This window comes from Chelonoidis abingdonii, chromosome 6 (genome assembly GCF_003597395.2).
Source record: "Chelonoidis abingdonii isolate Lonesome George chromosome 6, CheloAbing_2.0, whole genome shotgun sequence".
NCBI lineage: Eukaryota > Metazoa > Chordata > Testudines > Testudinidae > Chelonoidis > Chelonoidis abingdonii.
Window position 1 is genome coordinate 29,119,306 of NC_133774.1, and position 9,943 is coordinate 29,129,248.

The 9,943-nt window shown below is 42.2% G+C and overlaps 1 protein-coding gene across 2 annotated transcripts in view; it reads right to left on the reverse strand.

The window, feature by feature from the left end:
- Positions 1 to 9,737, reverse strand: part of DAB2 (DAB adaptor protein 2) — a 41,906-nt gene extending 32,169 nt beyond the window's left edge. Inside the window, exon 1 of one of the 2 annotated variants that reach the window (XM_032773054.2) lies at positions 9,574 to 9,737. The gene's annotated coding sequence lies outside the window, so the exon portion shown is untranslated. The remainder of the gene's footprint in view (positions 1 to 9,573) is intronic. The other variant, XM_032773053.2, reaches the window with a different exon arrangement.
- Between the last annotated feature and the right edge of the window lie 206 nt (positions 9,738 to 9,943).

Genomic DNA, 9,943 nt, shown 5'->3' on the forward strand with positions numbered 1-9,943 from the left:
CTACCTCAAGGCAGGAAATCCTGCTGAGATTTCAGAGTGGTTCAAGGAAATCTAGGTATTTCAGACTATTAAGTACAACCCCATGCCCGAACTAGTATGTTTCTTAACTCAAGCATTTGTGGAGCTCATCCACCTGATAGTTAGATTAGTTTTACCATGCACTTCATAGAAGTTAGACCTGTAGCAAGGCAGGCTGACTCTTGAAAGGCTAAGATATTCCAAGAAATCATTGAATAAGAAACACAGGTGGTTAAGAACCATTTCAAATGGTTTCCTCAGAAGTTTCTAGGCTCTGTATAACAGCTTTAACAGTCTTTGTATTTTAGGATTGTGGCCAATAAGCTACAATACTGTTAATTTAGGATGGCATTGTTTCAAGTAGTTGTGCAGTTAGATTTTCAAAAACAGTAATTATGGACATAACAGCATCCCTCTTCATAGCATGTGCTGCTATTTGGAAACTGAGGTAATGAGAGACAACTATGTTAAGCAGAGAATTTGCCTGCCATTTATCAAAATGGAAATAGTTACATTTCTGGCCCTGCATCAAGGACCATGTGAGTTAAATTGTGTGGAGAGAGAAAAAATTGGGGGAAGATATTGAGAGGCCAGAGGAAAAACTGACAAAAAAGTAAACATCTCTGCTAGACTGCCTAGTACTTTGTCCTTTTCACAGCATGTGCTTCTTCATTGTCCCTTGGTACTGCAAGTGCCTGATATAGCTGAAAGAGTTATTGCATGTAAATATTAACCTTGAATTGGAACCCAGGAGGATGAGAGGACAGGAAAGCAAGGCTTTATTGCCAAATCCAACATATCCTGTTGGGAATAAGGGAAGTTGCCAGAACTGCTGCAATAATTTAAGTACTAGGAACATAGTTTTGGAAGGTAGTGTTTTCTCCCAAACTGTTAGTCATTTGAATTCCTAGTAGTTTAGAAAGCTTTTATTTTTGTACTTTGCTTCAGCTCTTAATAAGCAAGTCTGGAGCAGACAGGCACTACAACGCAATAGTCAGGAACACTATTGACAGCAGCTGCATAAAGATACCATTAAATCTTTGCCAAAAGGACATCTTTAGTTTATTACACAGCTATTGGATGATAGTGTCAGTTTCCAGTGGCACATGTGAAGAAATCTATTTTTAAGAGAAGCTGCAGTTTGCCTGGCAGCTCTTCAGATTTTTTTTAAATACAGGAGCACTACCTACAAGTGGGTTAATTTACTAAATAAAAAGTTGTGGAATTAGATGAAACAGGGTAGATAGAAACATGCTGCTCTCATGAGAGATTCTGAAATCATTGATGCTATCAGGACATTAATACTTGGGGCAGATACTCTATACAATGCACATTCATGTATGTCCCTATGTGGCTTGAACAACAACAATTATGCACATAAATCTCTGGACTGGATGCTAATGTTGCACATTTCTGTTTAATTACTGTTGCATTGGCAATGCACTGAATGACCTTGAAAGGCACTCTGCAAGCATTAGTGAATTAGAAAAAATGAATGCACTAGTCAGACATCTGTCTTTTGAACAGTGTCTTTTGTGCACATCTGGAAAGTTGAAGTGCTATATTGAAAGTTTTGCTTCATTATTAAAGCACCCAAAATGCTAGAGCACTGTATGCTTTGAGTGGACAAAGGCATCAAGTTTACACTTTAAATTGAATGAATCTACTGTAGTGCAACAGCTTAGATTGTGACGTGACCTGCTGAGTAAGAATTGAACTTCCCCCTTAAGATCAGAAAGTGGTACTACAGTCAGCCAGCAAGCAGTCTGACATAGGGGTAGAGCCTAATCTGACACCCTAGTTGGGCTAGCCTCCTCAGGGGCCTCACTACAGATCACTTCAGGGGTTTGAACTGATAAATTGAGAGATTACCAATTTATCTTTCTGGCTCTCATTTCAGAGCAATTTAAATGAATTCACATTTCTTAATTTAACGTCCCAATGACATTATGGGGTGAGAGTGCAGATACAGCAGGCTTTAGAAGAAGCCTGCTCCTGTAGCATTTCCCTTTACTAAGGGGAATACTCTACACCACACTGCATTTTTGGCAATACATGCTTGTCTCTTGCCTACACCTAGGAATGGAGAGGCAGTTTGCATGAGACTGACCTAGAGCTTTGTCATTTCTACCAGCTGTAATTTGGTGAACTGTTTCACATCTGGTTCTAGTGGAATCTATAGAAAGACTCAAGCAACCAAAATCCAGATGGAAACTGAGTCTTGATGGTGACCAATGGGCACCTTGGCTTTTAAAGCATTTTTATTAGAGTTAATGTTTAAGTTGTAAAGACACTTCTCAACCTGTGTTCTATATCTGGGTATAGTGCTTAGATTATCCACAAATACAAAGTTTAAAAAACTTCATAAGATACATACTGCAGTTTATTCAGTTCACTTGAATTATCTGTAACTTGAGACAATAGTACTTCTCTAGTAAAAGTTTTGTCTCCCTGTCATTTAAATGAGCTACTGTCAGTCCTGTTCAGGGTTTATGCCCATCTCACAAAGGTGTGACCCTTGTCATAAGGATACAGGCCTGTCTCTGTAGGCTATTCTTTGCCAACAGCTATAATTCCCATGGTTTATTTACTGTGGGATGTGTTTTAGAAGGTATGGGTAGTGCCTGCCACTGTGCTGGACTCAAATACGGCTTCTTGTGTCAGCAGAACTGAATTGCTATGAAGAGGTAGTGATGGAGAGCCTGTTCCCTGGACATCTGCCTTCAAAGTCTTATATTACTGAAGTTTTTGGTTGCTAAACTTCAAAGAAAGGGCTGTGAAGCCAGTGACCAAATCATGGTGGCCACAGGGGTTAATTTGTGACAGACCAATGTACTTCAAGGTCTTAGTACAGGCAAGTCATTCCAGTGACCCACCATCCAAATACCTTTCCATATCAGCCTAGTTTACTAGCTGTTGCTCCATCAACGGATCAGGACAGTCCGTTCATGATTATCATCCCACGAGTTCTCTGATCTTTACTTAGAATTTGATTTTAAGAATCCAGGAAGTACAAGAACATGGCTTAGTCAGCATTTTTCAAGTTGTTTTTAAAACTAGAGCCAGGCATCTGTTGCCCACTCATCTAACAGTTCTCCAAATGAACTTGCTGTTCAGCAGTTTAAAGGACTGACATATTACAAATCTGTTCTCAAACATGAGACATTCTAAGGAATTTGTACATATTTAGGAGAATTGGTTGGAAGAGATTCAATAGCCAGCTTCCTATGGGAACAGTTTTGGCCAGCTTCTAATATTGGTTTATAACTCCATGAATATAAGCACCCAAGTCTTTGTACTAGTTCCTAACAGAGCTGGTCACCAGGCTCTAGAAGATATAGCATCTATAAGTTGGATCAGCATTCTGCTTACGGGCAGTTTACTTTGTTCTTAGCAGCACCCAGGATTTTACTTCAAGTCATACCAATGAATTATTCAAATATGAATAACTGGAAGCAATTTGCCAGATTCTGCCCCAGGCTTATCTGCACAATGCCCTTAACCCATCTGAAGCTAATTGAGTAAAAGGCAAAATGGTCTTGTGGCTATTGTAGTTCTGGGTCATTTAAATACAGAGGTGCCAAGGTAAATATTTTCAGTTTGTACTAAGCAACTTTAGACAAGAGTTTGTCAAGATCCAGAAGTTGGAAGCTAGAGTTTCTCCTTGGTATGGATCTCTTACAATCCTATAAGCTGCTTTTAATATGTGGCTTCAATGGTCCTAAACAGTCTCATAAGATGTAGTTTCTGAAGTGTATAGATGTTTGTTGCTTTAACCCTTGACTGTCAGTCCTTTAGTTCTATTTTGCTATTTGTTGTGGATTCTCACTACTTTAGTGTTACTTAGTTATTAAGTCAATTTTAACTCAGACTAAGTGCATTATAATGCATGTAAACAATTTTAGCAAGGGAATAGCTTTGCCATTTTACATCCACCTGGAGCTCAAGAAGCATATCCTAGAGTAAATTCTATCTAAGGGGTAAGAAGATGTTTCCTGTAAGAACTCTGCCATCCCAGGGTTCCCCCACTGTCCCAATAAAGTTGGGACTTCCCCTACATTGAAGCAGTTAGTGCTCTCACAACACGCAACTGAAGTCTGCCACTATTGAGATATTCCTCTGCAGTTCAGGCATATGACTCATTAGAACAGAGAAAAGACTATTGCATATCTTCTGCATAGCCTACCATGGTGTACTATGCAGATACTCCAACTGTCCATGACAAAGTTGCAGTAAATCCTATTTTCTTCCATCACCCTTGTGGTGTTTAAGAGTAGTGTGATCTAAGTTAATAGTTACAATCTGCTGGGCTAGGATTTGATTTGAGAATTTGCATTATGCTCAGGATCTCAGCATGGAATGGATTATTCATGCAAGTGCTTAGAATTTGGCCTACAGAAGAGTTTCTATGGAGAAGAAAAACAGTACTTCATGAAGTCATAATAGCTAAGAACAGTCAATCTGGAAATGCAAATTGCATATCAAGTCCACTTCAATACAGTCATGTCTACACAGGAATAAAATACATGGCTGACCCAGGTAAGCTGACTCAGGCTTCAGCTCTGAAAAAATGAGCTTTTTAGCCACCTCACAAGTGCCTGGAGATGGGCTCACCTCCTACACGGGAGGATAAGCACCAGCTTTGAACCCTGCTCAGAAGCTCCATCTTACAAATCAACATCAGTCTAAATGAGTGTTTGCAGTTTGAATACCTTCTCTTCTGCTCCAGTTTTTGCCTTTTAAGATAGGAGGTTATTTGGCTTTGTGTACTATCCTGGTCTCTATTGGAGTTGATCACTGTACTACCAGATCTGAGATTTATAGAGAATTACTGGTCTCACTGTAGTCCCTTCAGTGCTCTTATTCATCTTGTCTTATATTTGATATCATGTTACAATTCCATGGTAGGTGGAGATGTTAGGATTCTATGAAGCAGAATGTTTGCAGTTACGTGGCACTTTAGTCCTCATGTATCAAGGTAAAAAATTGCCAGCTAGTATCTTGTTCTCTGCCCTGCAAGAGAGTAGTACAAGTGTCTAGTCAGGGTCTTTTAGAGCCTTCTGAATTGTGTATGTCACTGAACCTTGTTATTCTTTTAAGAAAAACTACTCCATCCTGTGAATCAGTCTCATCCTACAAGGATGTAATATGAACTGGTAGAAAGGGAGGAAATTCAGTCAAGGCCAGCGTGCTGTCCTTAACCCTTACAATCCAACAGGACCAGTTATGATTAAAATACATGTCCTCTTTTTGTTGGTTACTTTAGGAGACAATTAGGAGGGAGTGAAGGCCTGTGCAGAGTTTTATCAAGTGTTTAACCCTAGAGCATTTTGCAGTGTTGGGGTGGGGATGGGTGTCCTTCACTTATCAGGTCATACACGTCTTGTCAACAATGTCATTCTGAGGGGTTCTCTACTCCCAGGGGCAAACCTGGATTAGTGTGTAGAAAGTTAAGTGTTGAACCAGGCTAACGACCTTACCTACACAAGAAAGTATTGCCAGTTTAGTTACTCTGATACAGCTTGTGTATAGGCAAGGCCTGTTGTAGATATCCTGAAATCTAATATTGCTAATGCAGTGTGTGTTTTGAGTCCCAAAACCATGATGTTCTGGCAGTCACCTCATTTATAGCAGGCAATCCTTAGTCACCACCCTCCCCTACTCGCCTCCAGGTAGCGTTCCTCTTATGTACTCTGTAAGAGGCACCTCCCCAACCCCAAGTCTGCTAAGGGAATTTTAGCCCTTTACATCAGCATTTGTACACTATCAAAAAACAAGTGTGACAAGATGGCCTCTGCAGTAACCTGGCTAGCCTCAGCATCCACTTCTGCAAGAGACCTGAGTTGAGGATATCAAGTTGATTGGTATGTCAGTTAGCCATGACTACTTTCTATTACACCTGTTCTAAAAGACATTCTAGGATTGCCAGCTCTGTTCATGTATTATTCCCAGTGGGAGTAAGCTAAACATTGTCTAACCTCTAATCTTAAGATTCTTCCTACTAGAAAGCCACAGTTTCTTCTATTTAAGTTTTCAGGGTCCCTTATCTGAAGGATACTTAGGACATGAATCTAGCTATCACTGAATGCTGTGGTTAGTTAAATTGGGCAGTAGATCTGGATCTTTACTGATAGATAGGCACTAGTAAGGCAAAATACTGCCCTCATCCCTCCCCTAGCCTGAGGGAGCTTACTTTGACTGTGAGACCATATCCCTGAAGTATTCTGGTGACCAATAAATGAGTCTGCTGCTTTGAATGCTTTCATAATGGACAGTATGTCATCCAAATTGCTGGCCCTGCTGAATGCAGACCACATGCATCCCAGAGTGCTGGGTCAGCCCAAGAGACCACCCAAGTGTCCTAGAAGCATGCAGTTCATCAAAAAGATAGGAAACCGTGGGCCTGGCAACAGTACTCCAAGATTATAGCATGGTTACAGACTACTCCATTTCACCTTGGACATCCACAGCTTCTAGTTCCATCTCTCAGCAGCCTGCCCAGCTGAGAGACCACAATCCCCCTCCTTGAAACCAAGTATTGATTTAGATTCCCACAGAGCCCAGGGAAAGAGAGACAGATGTCTTTTCTGTTTGCTTCCTGCTGCATTTAATATGTCCCATATCATATTGGCTTATCCCTGTATTCAGAATATTTTCATCTGTAAAATGGATTAAGACTCTTACTTCAGAGGTGTACACATTCACAAGGTGGTGCTCAGCTATCACAATCTAGAGGCATATGGCTAGACAGCTCTCTCCACTGCATGAAGTAGATCTTCACTGACAAAGCTCTGGCTCCTCCCTCCCCCACCTTAGAGTTCTAAACACTGAAGACAGCTGTGAGGACAAATAAATACTTGCCATGCTCCTGCTATGTCTCTATGCCGACTAATAATGGATACTGGACATGCCTTTCTTCCCTCCATGAAGCATTAGGAGACATTGCCACTGTAAAAAGTGATGATTTTATAGCAGTCACAACTGATTAAGTTCTCTGGGGTTAGGACCACATCTTCCTGTTCATAGCATGCCAAACAGACAACTGATGCTCAATTAACAGTTTGTTTTAATTGACATTGCCTGTCATCTTATACAGTGTGGAGAGAGTGATAGCAAGTCATGCTGCAGGAAAGTCTAAAAGCAGTTATCAAAAAAGAAGAGTGAAGATGGTAAAAGAAAAAGGGTCACCTGAAATGTTGATGAGTTCAGTGAATCTGAATTCCAGCAAATCTTAAATTCAAGCTATTCTTTAGGAGTAAAGATCAAGGAGTAAATGGGGCCTAGAGACTTGGGAATGCTCTCTTATTTACATCAACCTTTTCCTCAGTCTTACTCACCTTTTGCCAATTAATGCTTTATTCCTGTGGCTCACCTGTCTCAATTTGCATCTTGTATACCTTCTGGTGATTCTGTTTACAGTAGTGGTTGGTTCCATTCCAAAGTTAGGAATAATCATTTATGCTTCAAACCAAAACCCATTTGGCAATTTCAGAAGTTTGCACAAAGAGCAAGAGCCTATATCTCATGTTTTCCAAGATAGAGTACCACCTTATAAACTGATTTTGTACATGGGAAGGATAGGGGAGAATCATCCATTGCCCTAGGGGCCCTATTTTGAAGCATCTTCTAGTACATTCCTTTTCCCTATGGTTAAAAGACTTCCTCCAGAACTGAGTCTGGAATCAAATCTTTAGCTTCTGTGAATGAATTAACCATTTTCTCCATCCCAGTTTCTGGGACTAATTGTAATGTTTGAGTTATAGACTGAAAGGAGGGTGTGAACATCTCAGAACATGCATTTCTTAATGTTAGTAAGAACAAGTGCTACTTGCCATCAGAATGATAAAAGGTGCCTTTTAATTAAGAATTTTCCTAATCAATGAAGGGAAGTGTTCCCTTCTATGGTGTCCCAACCCACCCCTCAAAGGGGGATTTCAGCCATGTGTACATCTCTGCTGAAGAGAAAGAATGCTATATTCAGCTTAGAACTTTGGGATTTGTACAGTTTTCTTGTTTATTACTTAGGCTTCTACAGTGTCCTAATGTCAGGCATTTTATCCTCTATTAAGATCACTTTTCCTGACCTAGGCAACTGTGGAAGTCACAGCAACATTGAGAAAGGGGATAAGGGGAAGAGGCCAGTCTCTGCAAGGGACAGGTTTTGCTCTTGCTAGGCCACCCAGCTATACAGTCATCCAGTCTCACTGGAGAACAATTTATCATCATTTCCTAGCTTGTTTAATGTGTTGAGCAGTGGAGAGAATGGTTACATCAAGCCTCTAAATAAATACTGTAGGCAAACAATACATTTAGGACACCAACCTACTACTGCTCAGAACAAGGACATAGCAGACTGAGGCAAGGCCCCCACTGAGTGTCATCATGATATTCTGAGCAGTGATGACATACATTTGTCCTGTAACCCATTTCTGTTTATTTCATCCTTAAAAGGGGAGCTCCCTTTCACTAGGCAGAGTTTTTTGGCTACAAGATCTGTCAGTCACCAGTAGACTTTACCCATCATTACTAATAAGGTCACCTACTTGCCCCAAGTGCAGACATTAGAAAGCCAAAACAAGATGCTCAGGGCAAAATGCTTGGTTATGATCTCACCCTTTTCTCCCCCCAGCAGTGAGTGACCAGATTCTTTCATCATTCCTAGACCAACAGCAGGATTTTAAAACTAAAATTATATAGATAGTAACCTTCCACCTCACTGCAGAAAATGCTTGTTTATTGTGCTTGGCTACAGAAGCCCAAGAATGCCAACGGGCCCTTTTAGGCTCCTGGAAGCAGGATGCAGACGTTTCCACTCAATTATAGCGAGAGCCTTATTTTGGGAGTAAGGCTATGCTACTGACTACCATTAATTATCGCCCCCCCTCCATATTTATATAAAAAAAACACACTAGTCCTAGGCCATTACAGTCACAGCTGGCTCCAGGGATTTAACCCATTCAGTCTCTGGCGTCCCCTCCCCCAGCATTGCCAATATTGTACGTTTCAGCGCTTTAAAGGAGTTAGCGCCGGTTGTGGCGCCGTCTTCGGCAGAGCCTTGACTTCGGGGCGTTGCCAGAATAAACCCCGAGTTCGTGATCAATTAGGAAGGAGCCTAACAGGCAGAAACCAATTCCCGCTGATAGGGGAGTCAGCGGCTCACGTTCAGAGCGGTCACCTTCTCCTGGCCCCTTTGAGCCGCTAGCCCCGGGAACGCCGCGGGCTGGTGGCGGCGCCCCCCCCTGCAGACCGCAGGAGCCCAGCATGGGGAGGCTCAGACCCCTCGCAGCAGGCTCCCCGGGCACTCAGAGCGCGGCTTGCTCCCGCAAAGCCTGCGGCGTCTGGCTCAGAGGCAGGAATCAGCCACCCCAGTGAACAAGTCATTTCACAATCGAGACCAGGCTGGTGGCTGCTTCCTTAAGAAATGAGTCTTTCCACCCCCCTGTACTGGGGGCAGCCTGTCCTAGAGACCCCAGGAGCCTCTACAACGAGCCCCCGACCCCCTCCACAAAAAGGCAGGAGGAGGAAGAAAGCCTACCCTCCCGCAGAGCTACTTACAGACTAGCTCCGTGCATACTCCTCGGGCTCCAGCCACAGACTAGCTGACACCGTGGGCCCGGTTAAATATTCAGTTGTATTCCAGCCTTCAGCGTAGTTAGCCACTCACAGCGAGAGATATGGTTTTAATCAGATGCTGGCAGCTGAGGACTACCCAGGAATGTGCTGTGATGATTTTGCTGCTTGGGCTTGGCTACTCCCCCTCAACGTGTCGCTGCTTCCAAACTTAACCCTTTGCAAACCAGGAGTGAAGGGAACCAGAGCTGCGGGGCTTTTATGCAATGATGAGTACTACAGCAGAGAGGAGAAAATGACATTAAGGGGATTGATTTAAACCCACAGCAGGAAATTCAGAGGTTTTTAGATTAGA